This window comes from Hordeum vulgare, chromosome 5H (assembly GCF_904849725.1).
Source record: "Hordeum vulgare subsp. vulgare chromosome 5H, MorexV3_pseudomolecules_assembly, whole genome shotgun sequence".
Taxonomy (NCBI): domain Eukaryota; kingdom Viridiplantae; phylum Streptophyta; class Magnoliopsida; order Poales; family Poaceae; genus Hordeum; species Hordeum vulgare.
Window position 1 is genome coordinate 535,199,153 of NC_058522.1, and position 11,665 is coordinate 535,210,817.

General features: G+C 52.5%; 1 pseudogene; it reads left to right on the plus strand.

The window, feature by feature from the left end:
• The first annotated feature begins 394 nt into the window (after window positions 1–394).
• Window positions 395–2,055, plus strand: LOC123397173 (annotated as a pseudogene).
• The last annotated feature ends 9,610 nt before the right edge of the window (window positions 2,056–11,665 follow it).

Consider the following 11,665-nt stretch of genomic DNA (forward strand, 5'->3'; position numbering starts at 1 on the left):
ATAACCTATTTAACACTAACCTACCTAACCCTAAATTCACCAAATATTCTACAAATCTTTCTTCTTCTTGTAACCCTAACCTAATTCTAAATATTACTAACCCTAATAATCTAGCACAAACCTAATAACAATAGGAATTAAATGACAAAAAAAATCTTCTTCTCCTCATCTTCTTCTTCCTTTTCTTCTCCTCTTCTTCTACTCCTCCTCCTCTTCTACTACTTCTCCTCCTCCTCTTCTTCTACTTCTCCTCCTATTCTTCTCCTGATCTCTAGCTACACGATGGGATTTTGAACATTGACTTCCATTTTTATTTTCCCTCTGACGGTTGACTCTCATTTTTCAACAAACAATCATCCAAGCTATTGTTGATTTCCTACAAGCTACAAGAACACACACCATGGATGCATCCAGCAACCCGGCTTTATCACCACATCTCTACTTGTCAATTTGCTCATGGCGGCGCCTCATCGTGCAAGCCCAGCCCAGCCGCTACCATTTCTGGCGTCGCTCGTCGCCCTACTCTTCCTCGCGGCGGCGACCACCACGGCAACAACAGCCGCAGACGGTGTCCCCGTCGGCAACGGCGGCATAACGCACCTCCACTTCTACTTCCACGAGATATACACCGCCGAGCCGAACGGCACGACGGCGGCGGTGGCGTCCCCGCCGGCGGGCGCCAGCGGCTCGTCCTTCAGGTTCGGCTCCGTGAGCGTGGTCGACGACATGCTCCGCAAGGGCGCCGACCCAACGTCCCGCCTCATCGGCCGCGCGCAGGGGCTCACGCCGCGGCCTCGCTCTCGGAGGGCGCCATCCGAAGGCATCCGAAGCGAGGTACCGAGGCATGGGGAGGAGGGGCGGGGGGCTTACCGGAGTGGGAGGGGACGGGGTCGACCGGCGGTGCTTGGAGCGGGGGGGGGAGGACGGCGGGCGTCGACGACGGCGAGAGCGAGGCGGAGGTCCGGCAGCCTGGCGGCGTCGATCGCGTCGTCGTCTGGTGCGCAGGCAAGAGCGAGAGGAGGAAGAAAACGAGAGGAGATGGGTTGGAAACTTCGAAGTGTCGTTTATATAGGAGGACCTTTAGTCCCGGGTCTTGGCTAGAACCGGGACTAAAGACACCCTTTAGTCCCGGGTCTAGCCGTGACCGGGGGCTAAAGACCCCTTTTCGGCAGGCGAGGAGGCGGGAAACGAGGGGCTTTAGTCCCGGGTCGTGGCTCCACCCGGAACTAAAGGTGGTCTTTAGTCCAGGTTCGAGCCCCGAACCGGGACTAAAGGCCCCTTTTCGGCAGGCGAGGAGGCGGGAAACGAGGGGCTTTAGTCCCGGGTCGTGGCTCCACCCGGGACTAAAGGCCATCTTTAGTCCCGGTTTGAGCCCCGATCCGGGACTAAAAACCTGGGTTGGCTCCGGTGCGACGCAGGGTAACCTTTAGTCCCACCTCGCCTAGTGAGGGGCGCTCGCAGTGCTTTATAAGCACTGCCGCGCCTTGCTCAATTGAGCTTCTCTCTATTGCAGGCCTATGGGCCTAACTCTCCTGTCACTGCATGTTGGGCCTATTGAGCCCGCGAGCCTGCATCCTAGCCCACCTGTCGGGTAGGGTTTCTAGTCGTATGCAGGCCGTGATGGCCCAATAGGCGGCATTTTTTTACTTTAATAATTTTTAGTCCTAGTTTATATTTTAATTCTTTGCTATTAATTTTTTTTTCTCTTCTATTTTAGTTTTCTATTGAGTTGATCTTTTTTTGTTTCTTTTTAGTTAATGTTTTACTTGATTCTTTCCAACAAATAAGCACTTTGATAATTTTAGTTAATTATTTTTAACTCATTCATTTTAGTTAATATTTTAGTTGATTCTTTTTAGTTGACTCTTTTTTTGTTTTCTATAAAGTATTTTAACAAAAAAAACTTTATGAAATTTCTGACTTCATTTGATATTTTTCGTGAATTTACTTATTTTATTTGAGCTACTTGACCCTGAAATTGAAAAGCACTACAAATGAACTCTAAAAATGTTGAAAGTTGGCATGTTATCTGATGGGGTTACAATCCCAGGATAGGGTCATAGGCCTGCCCTATAGGTCCTACCCAAGGACTACCCTTCATAGAGGACAAGGCCCTTAGACAGTTCCGATTGAACTAAGGACTCCCCCATCATCCAGTCGGTGACGAGCATTCGGAGCGTATCTAACGTACCGACTGAATTCCACTCTGTACATCGTAACCTCCCAGGAGGGCAACGGTCATACGTTTTCATACACCATTATTAGAATTTAAGGCATACGTTACCTGTAACGTAGGCATTTATTCGCCACTATTCCACCCCTGTCCACCGGGCCGTTGTGGAGGGCAGCGCACTCTATATAAGCCGCCCTTCCCCACTGGTACAGGGGTTGGCATTTACTGTAATCCTATATTCCACTCGACACTAAAGCTCCCAAGAGCACTGAGACGCAGGGCTTTTACCTCCACCGTAGAGGGGCCTGAACTCATACAACCTCGCCATAGCTAAGGCTCTGCCCATCCTTTCGTACCCTACACATCTACTGTCAGACTTATACCCACGACAGTTGGCGCCCACCGTGGGGCAGGCGTCTAAGCGACTTCCCGCGAGTTTGCAACTTCATCTTATCATCATGTCGTCCGGCGGAGATTTATGCATGGGTCGTGAGATCCTCTTCGGCGCACTCTCCTTCATCGTCGACGATTCAGCATGGCTTCGGGATGCGTCTCTCGACGTTGAGGCGCTCCCCAATCGCGGGGCTACGCACTTCCGTGCAGGTGCCCACGGCGTCCTTCTTCTCCAGCAATCGGCCCCGGTGTCGATCTTCGCCCTGTCACGCGCCGCAACAAGCGGTCCCGCCGTCCGCGGCTTCAGCGTTGGGTGCGACACGCCCAGGCGCGACAGAGCGCGTCTTCTCAAGTGGCGGTCCTCGAGTCGGTTGTGGTTGCGCCGCCGTCCCAGTGCTTGGACTTAGTTCTAACTGAGTTACCTTCCGAGTACTTGGGTCGCGGGCCTGCAGCCGAAGTTCTCATGGCCAATTCCGGCGAATCATCCGGCGCTCGCCGTCAACACCACCGTTCTGCCAGTCGACGCACTCGTCAGAGCAACGTCGAGGTGTTCCGCACACCCGTCCTCAACCTGGCTGCCGCTGCCAAGATAGCCGATTCCCTCCAACCGACTGATTCAGAGGCTGGTAGAGGGATCGAGCAGATCCGTGCCCTGTTGCACACCGTGCAACAACAGAATTCGGCGGTCTCCGAGTCGCACAACAGGATCCACAGCAGTTCTGTTCACGCGAACACGCATCGGTCGGTTTTCAGCCCCGACTCTCATCAGCGACGCAGAGGGGGCAGCCGTTCCATGAACCCCGAAGATCGTCGCCGTTCACGCACCCCTCCGCGGGGTGGGCCTTACGGGCCCCGACATCACGATGATCGGCGTTCAGTCGGTGACACGTATGATCCAAGGCCCGACGCAAGAGGGTACATCGCCTAGAGGAAGGTCGACAGGAGTCGAGCCCACCGTGATGGTCACGATAGAGACCGTCCGAGTGGAAGCAGGACCATCGTCTCTGGCCCCGAGTGCTTCAGCCGAGCCATCCGTTCAGCTGACATCCCTCCCAACTTCCGATTGGCGACGGGGATCAGTAAGTTCACAGGAGAATCCAAGCCAGAAACGTAGCTGGACGACTACCGAGTGGCGGTCCAGATCGGTGGCGGAGATGACCAGGTCGCCATGAAACATCTCCTCCTGATGCTCGACGGCTCGGCACGAGCGTGGCTGAACCAGTTGGCTCCATCAAGCATCTACAGCTGGGCAGATCTATCCCGAGTCTTCATCAGGACCTTCGAGGGCACGTGCAAATGCCCTGCTGGTCTCGTGGAGATCCAGCACTGTGTCCAGAAGCACTGGACGACCCTCTACCACACGGTGGAGAACATCACAGAGCACCAAGAAGTCTGCGCCTTCAAGGCAGGCGTGCGGTACAGAAATCTGTACCTGAAGTTCGGTCGGACATGCGACATCTCCATGAGCAAGATGATGGAGATAGCCGCACGCTATGCAAATGGCGAAGAAGAGGACCGCATACGTAGCGGCAAGCATAAGGCAGTCGCCGACGGAGATGGGAACAGCAATCGGAAGCAAAAGAAGAAAGCTCCGTCCACTCCGCAGGCAGAGGCAGCAGCCGTTACCAATGCCAAGTTCAAGGGCAAGGGGAAGGCTCAGTATACCCCCAAGAAGAAACAGTTCGGGAATTCCATCCTAGATCAGCCATGTCCAATCCACACGAAGATGGACGAAGAAGGCAACGCCATATTCCCGAAGCACACCACTCGGCAATGTCGCCTCCTGATCCAAGGGTTCGGCGAAGGGCAGCCGAGTGAAAAGGACAACGAGCAGGATGATGAGGACAAGGAGGATCCGTTCCCCCAAGTCCATGCAACATTGATGATTTTTGCTGACGTGGAAAGCAAGAGTCGATTGAAGCTCGTGAACAGGGAGGTGAACATGGCAACCCCAACCAACCCCACGTTCCTCAAATGGTCTCAGACTGCGATCACCTCTAATCAGTCGGATCATCCAGCACACGTGCCCACCCCAGGGAGGGAAGCTCTGGTCGTCGACCCGGTGGTGGAAGGAGTCCGACTGCGCAAAGTCCTCATGGACGGCGGCAGCAGCTTGAACATCATGTACGCCGACACTCTCAAGGGGATGGGCATTCCGATGTCCAAACTTCGCGAGAGCAGCATGCAGTTCCACGGAGTCGTCCCAGGACGAAAGGCCAAGTCACTCGGCCAGATCGCGTTGGACGTCGTTTTCGGTTCCTACAAGAACTTCCGCAAGGAAAAGTTGACATTCGAGGTGGTGGACTTCCAGAGTGCATACCATGCAATTCTGGGCCGTCCGGCGTATGCACGTTTCATGGCCCGTCCATGTTACGTGTATTAGAAGCTGAAGATGCCGGGTCCCAAAGGTGTGATCACGGCCACGGGCAATCGACAGCGGGCCGAGGAGTGTCTGCAGCAGGGGTCGAGGATTGCCAATCAGCAGATAGCTATCCTCGAGCTGGATGAGTACAAGAAGACAGCCGACCCCGCTGACTTGATGCATTCGAAGAAGCCATCTTTGGAGTCCGCATTCCAGTCGGCGGGCGACACGAAGAAAGTCAGCAACCACCCGACGGACGACACCGCCGCCCCGACGAACATCTCCACCACCCTTGATCCAAAATAGGAAGTCGAGCTCATCCAATTCCTCCGTGACAACTGGGACATTTTCGCATGGAAGCCCGCTGACATGCCAGGTGTACCCAGGGAGTTGGCTGAGCACCGACTGCATGTGGATCCTGCTGCTCGGCCGTCCGAGAACGCCTGCGTCGGTCCACCGTGCACAAAAGGAAGGCAATCGGAGAGGAGGTGGCTAAACTTTTGGCAGCCAACTTCATTCGCGAGGTACACCACTCCGAGTGGCTCGCCAATGTTGTCATGGTGCCCAAGAAGGACAAATCTCTCCGTATGTGCATCGACTTCAAGCATCTCAATAAGGTCTGCCCGAAAGATCATTTCCCACTCCCCCGCATTGATCAAATTGTTGATTCGACTGCGGGCTCCGAGCGTTATCATTCCTTGATGCCTATTCGGGCTATCATCAGATCCATCTGTATGGTCCAGATGAATTAAAAACAGCCTTCATCACCCCATTCGGGTGTTTCTGCTACATCACTATGCCATTCGGTTTGAAGAATGCAGGAGCAACTTTTATGCGCATGATCCAAAAATGCCTCCTTGACCAGATCGGTCGAAATGTGGAGGCATATATGGACGATATCGTAGTCAAGTCACGCAAAGGTTCCGACCTGCTGACTGACTTGGCAGAAACATTCGCCAACCTTCGTAGGTACGATATCAAGCTCTACCCTGCCAAGTGTTCATTCGGTGTTCCCAGCGGAAAGTTACTCGGTTTCTTCGTTTCCGAACGAGGGATCGATGTCAACCCCGAAAAGATCAGGACCATCGTCCGAATGGATCGGCCGGTAAGAATACATGATGTTCAAAGGCTCACAGGTTGCCTAGCGGCTTTGAGCAGGTTTATCGCTCGACTCGGCGAGAAGGCGTTACCTCTGTACCGACTCATGAAGAAATCAGATACTTTCGGGTGGACAGACGAAGCCCAAATTGCATTCGACGACCTCAAAGACCTACTTTCCACCCAGCCAGTTCTTACTGCCCCGCTCAGTAAAGAACCCCTTCTTCTGTACATCGCGGCTACAAATCAAGTCGTCAGCACTGTTCTCACAGTCGAACGCGAAGAAGAAGGCAAAGCGTACAAGCTTAAGTGGCCAGTATATTATGTCTCCGAAGTCCTGACTCCTTCCAAGCAGAGGTATCCCCATTATCAAAAGCTTATTTATGGGATCTACATGACTGCAAAGAAGGTGGCTCATTATTTCCAAGACCACTCGGTGTCTGTCATTTCTGATGCTCCGTTGTCGGAAATCCTCCACAATCGAGACGCATCAGGCCGAGTGGCGAAGTGGGCTATGGAGATGTTATACTGCGACATCAAGTTCGAAGCCAAGAAGGCTATAAAGTCTCAAGCTCTGGCTGACTTCATAGCAGAATGGGTAGAACAACAGCAACCGACTCACATCTACTCGGCTCATTGGATTATGTTCTTCGATGGGTCCAAGATGTTGAATGGCTCCGGCGCTGGCGTAGTGATCATATCGCCAAAAGGTGATAAACTTAAGTATGTGTTACAGATACATTTCGATTCTTCCAACAACGAGGCAGAGTATGAAGCTCTCCTTTATTGATTGCGCATGGCCATCACACTCGGCGTCCGTCGCCTGATGGTCTATGGCGATTCAGATTTGGTGGTTAATCAAGTGATGAAGGAGTGGGATGTAAGGAACCCCACCATGACTGCATACTGCAACGCAGTAAGGAAGCTCGAGAAGAAGTTTGAAGGTGTGGAACTTCACCACGTTCCGCGACTGAAAAATGAAGAAGCTGATGAGTTGGCAAAACTTGGATCCACTCGGAGACCGGTCCCGAGTGATGTCTGCCTCGAGCACCTACACCTTCCCTCAGTAAAAGAAGATCCTTTCACAGAGGAACCAGTACAACCGAAAAGCTCAATAGATCGACTGAAGTCGAGGTCCCTGTCGTGGTTGATTTGATCATGGAGATTCTTGCTCTCATCCCCGAATGGACTGTGCCATTCATTGCGTACATCCTGAGGCAAGAGTTACCAGAAGACGAAGTCCAAGCTAGGCAGATCGTCCGCAGATCGAAGTCCTTCACCGTCATCGATGGCCAGTTGTACAAGGAAAGTGTTTCAGGCGTCCTTTAGCGGTGCATCTTCCCTGAGGAGGGACAGTTAATCTTGGAAGAAATTCACTCGGGAACCTGCGGCCATCATGCCTCCTCAAGAGCAATCGTCACCAAAGCATTCAGAGCTGGCTTCTTCTGGTTGCAGGCTAATGAAATGGCAAAAGATATGGTCGACCGATGCGAAGGCTGTCAGTTCTATTCGAACAAGTCCCACAAACCAACATCTGCGCTGAAGACAATCCCTCTTGTTTGGCCGTTTGCCGTGTGGGGATTAGATACAGTCAGACCATTCAGAACAGGCCAAGGGGGATTCACTCATCTGTTGGTAGCAGTCGACAAGTTCACCAAGTGGATTGAAGCCAAGCCCATCAAGAAGCTCGACGCCCTTACGACCATCAAATTTTTCAGAGACATCATCGCCAGATTCGGAGTCCACACAGTATAATCACTGACAATGGCACAAACTTTGACTCGGACTGATTCAAGGGTTTTTGCACAAGCCAAGGTATCCGAGTGGATTTTTCATCTGTGGCGCATCCCTAAACAAATGGGCAAGCAGAGCGGGCGAATGGACTTATTCTTCAAGGGTTCAAGCCTCGACTCCTGCGAGAAGTTGGACATGCCGCCGGTGCATGGGTCACCGAGCTGCCTTCGGTGTTGTGGGGCCTCCGCACAACTCCAAATAGATCTACAGGATGATCCCCGTTCTTCCTCGTTTATGGAGCAGAGGCGGTCCTTCCGAGTGACTTGCTTCACAACTCTCCACGAGTCGAACTCTTCTCCGAAGCCGAAGCAGAGCAAGCCAGGGAAGAAGGAGTGGATCTACTAGAAGAAGAGCGCGAGATGGCACTCACTCGCTCAACAATTTATCAACAAGATCTGCGGCGATTTCACGCGCGGCACGTCAGGAGCCGCACATTCCAAGCAGGCGACCTGGTGCTCCGAGTGGACCAGCAAAGGCCTCACAAGTTGGCTCCCGCCTGGGAAGGACCCTTCATCATCTCTAAGGTGCTGAACAACGGAGCATATCGACTCTACAATCTCGACAGAGAAAAGGTTGATCCGCGAGCATGGAATGGAGATCTCCTGAAGCGCTTCTACACGTGACCTCCGACGGAGGCAATGTAAAGAACAAGTATCATTGAAGTAATACAAAGCAGATTGATTGCTTGCAGGTTCAAAATTCTTCCCCGTTTGCAGGCTCCGGTCTAAAGAATTCTCTCCGAGTGCGCACTAAAAGTCGCACTCGGGGACTTAGCTGCGACCCAGAGTCGCCTAAGTACAAACTCTCTCCGAGTGCGCACTAAAAGTCGCACTCGAGGACTTAGCTGCGACCCAGAGTCGCCTAAGTAAAAACTCTCTCCGAGTGCGCACTAAAAGTCGCACTTGGGGACTTAGCTGCGACCCAGAGTCACCTAAGTAAAAAACTCTCTCCGAGTGCGCACTAAAAGGCGCACTCGGGGACTTAGCTGTGACCCAGAATAGCCTAAGTACAAACTCGCTCCGAGTGCGCACTAAAAGTCGCACTCGGGGACTTAGCTGCGACCCAGAATCGCCGAAGTACAAACTCGCTCCTAGTGCGCACTAAAAGCCGCACTCGGAGACTTAGCTGCGACCCAGAATCGCCTATGTACAAACTCGCTCCGAGTGCGCACTAAAAGTCGCACTCGGGGACTTAGCTGCGACTCAGAATCGCCTAAGTACAAACTCGCTCCTAGTGCGCACTAAAAGCCTTACTCGGAGACTTAGCAGCGACCCAGAATCGCCTAAGTACAAACTCGCTCCGAGTGCGCACTAAAAGTCGCACTCGGGGACTTAGCTGTGACCCAGAATCGCCTAAGTACAAACTTGCTCCGAGTGCGCATTAAAAGCCGCACTCGGAGACTTAGCTGCGACCCAGAATCGCCTAAGTACAAACTCGCTCCGAGTGCGCACTAAAATTCGCACTCGGGGACTTAGCTACGACTCAGAACCGCCTAAGTACAAACTCGCTCCGAGTGCGCACGAAAAGCTGCACTCGGGGACTTAGCTGCGATCCAGAATCGCCTAAGTAAAAAGCTTCCTTCGAGTGTATCCTCGAGATCCACTCGGAGGTTTAGCAGACCCTCATTGAGGCTCATGTGGATGTGAAGACAACTGACAACTACATGAGTATCAACTCACTCCGAGTGCGCACGAAAAGTCACACTCGGGGACTTAGCTGCTATCTAGAATCGCCTAAGTAAAAAGCTTCCTTCGAGTGTATCCTCGAGATCCACTTGGAGGCTTAGCAGGCCCTCATTGAGGCTCATGTGGATGTGAAGACAACTGACAACTACATGAGTATCAACTCACTCCGAGTGCGCACGAGATGCCCCACTCGGGGACTTAGCTGCGATCCATAATCGCCTAAGTAAAAAGCTTCCTTCGAGTGTATCCTCGAGATCCACTCGGAGGCTTAGCAGACCCTCATTGAGGCTCATGTGGATGTGAAGAATACTGACAATTACATGCTCCGCATGTTTGCCATTGGCTTCACCAGAAACGCCAAACAAAAACCACGAGCTAAAATCGTGTAAAAAAACTTGGCGAAAGAAGAGCAAAATATTCAATTCAAATTCAAAGTTGGATCAACGATCAGTCGGCTCGGTGTGGATCAAGCTTATGCACACCGAACCACGAATGTGACGGCCAACAACAGTGGCCAAAGTTTGATACAGATAACACTCGGCATTCCGAGGCAAAAGTGCGTTCACCATAAAGTTTTTCAAGCGTCACCAGGACCGGCAGGCTCCACAAAGGTGTCAAGGTTGATCCCGTCTGCGATGCGAGTGGCTGTGTCGATGAAGGTCTCCATGAAATATTCGAATCGAAGCTTCTTGGTGTTGGCGACCTGCAACGCCTTCAGCTTTTCTTCGCGAGCTTCTTTGCAGTGCACTCGGACCAGAGGTAGCGCCACGTCTGCACCACAACGAGCGGCAGAATTCTTCCATGCCTGCACTCGGTTCGGGACGTCCTCCAGCCGAGTCATCAACCCTTCTATTTCTTGCCGGGAATTGTCTTCGGGCCACAGCTCCTTGTCGATCCGGCCGATGACTTCTCTCAGGCGGCCGATGAAAGGTCCCACTTTGCCAAGGCGAATATGCGCTCGGAGCATGTCCCGGTTGGCTTCGTCGCCGAGTAGAACGTTCGGAACAACCGACCGGTCAATGTCGGCTGCTTCAGCCTCAGCGTCCAGACAAAAATCTGCCAAGAAAAGACAAGCAGAAAGTAAGTGCAGAATAAACTCCAAAGACAAGAAGCACTCGGCAAAAAACTTACCACCAAGCAGTGCAATCATCTCCCTTGCCCAGTCGCTGACGTACTTCTCCTGCGCCATGCACCAATTGTTCATCACCTTCATCTGACCCATCAGTTCAGTTCTTTGCTTGCCCATTTTCTCAATTTCGGCCACCAATGCCTTGTTGGTCTCCCAGGACTCCTCCAAAGACTTCTCTCGGTCAGCAAGAGCCCCTTCACACCAGCCAAGTCATTCACAGCCGCCTCCAATTCCGCAGCAAGCTGAATCTTTTCAGCCTTTAGAGCATTGTACGCGGATCCCATTTCGCAAGTCTTCTGCCAAATCAGCGCAAAGGGAAGATCAGACACATTCAACAAGGAAAACAAACAAAGCTCAAAGTTCTTCAGACCCCTACCGATGCAAGCAATCGACAGCGGTCTCGGGGACTACACCCAGTGGGTTCACTAAGAGTGACCCCACTGGCATAAAGCTCGAATAGGCCGGTCCTATTGAACTACATGACAAACAGACAAGCCTATGAGACTACTATTACCCGACCTGAGTAACACTACTCTCGGGGACTACACCCAGTGGGTGCACTCGGAGTGCCCCCACTGGTACCATTTGGGCAAATCAGCTCTGATCTGATCAGGTCATGGAAAATGCATATAAAGACAACTGCCGGTGCAAGCACTCGACAGAAGTCTCGGGACTACACCCACTGGGTTCACTCGGAGTGAACCCACTGCAAACTAATCCTACCGTATCCGAGTATGTCACTTAAACCCCCAGTGGGTAACAAGAGGAAAGTAAACACTTACTAGCGCACTTACTCGGATATCGTCCCGGAGTTCCAAGCTTCTCTTGTACAAAGACGTGATGGAATCATACGCTCCCTTGGCGTCACCCACCATCAGCTCCACCTGCACCATGGCCTTCCGGGAGATGTCGGGCGTCGTACTGGATGGTCGACAGACCCGACACGACAGAAGACTCCTTGGGCATCCCAAGTTCCGCTCCAGTCGGTTCCGCCGCGAGGGGCACCGTCTCTGTCGGCGGCATCGTCTCGG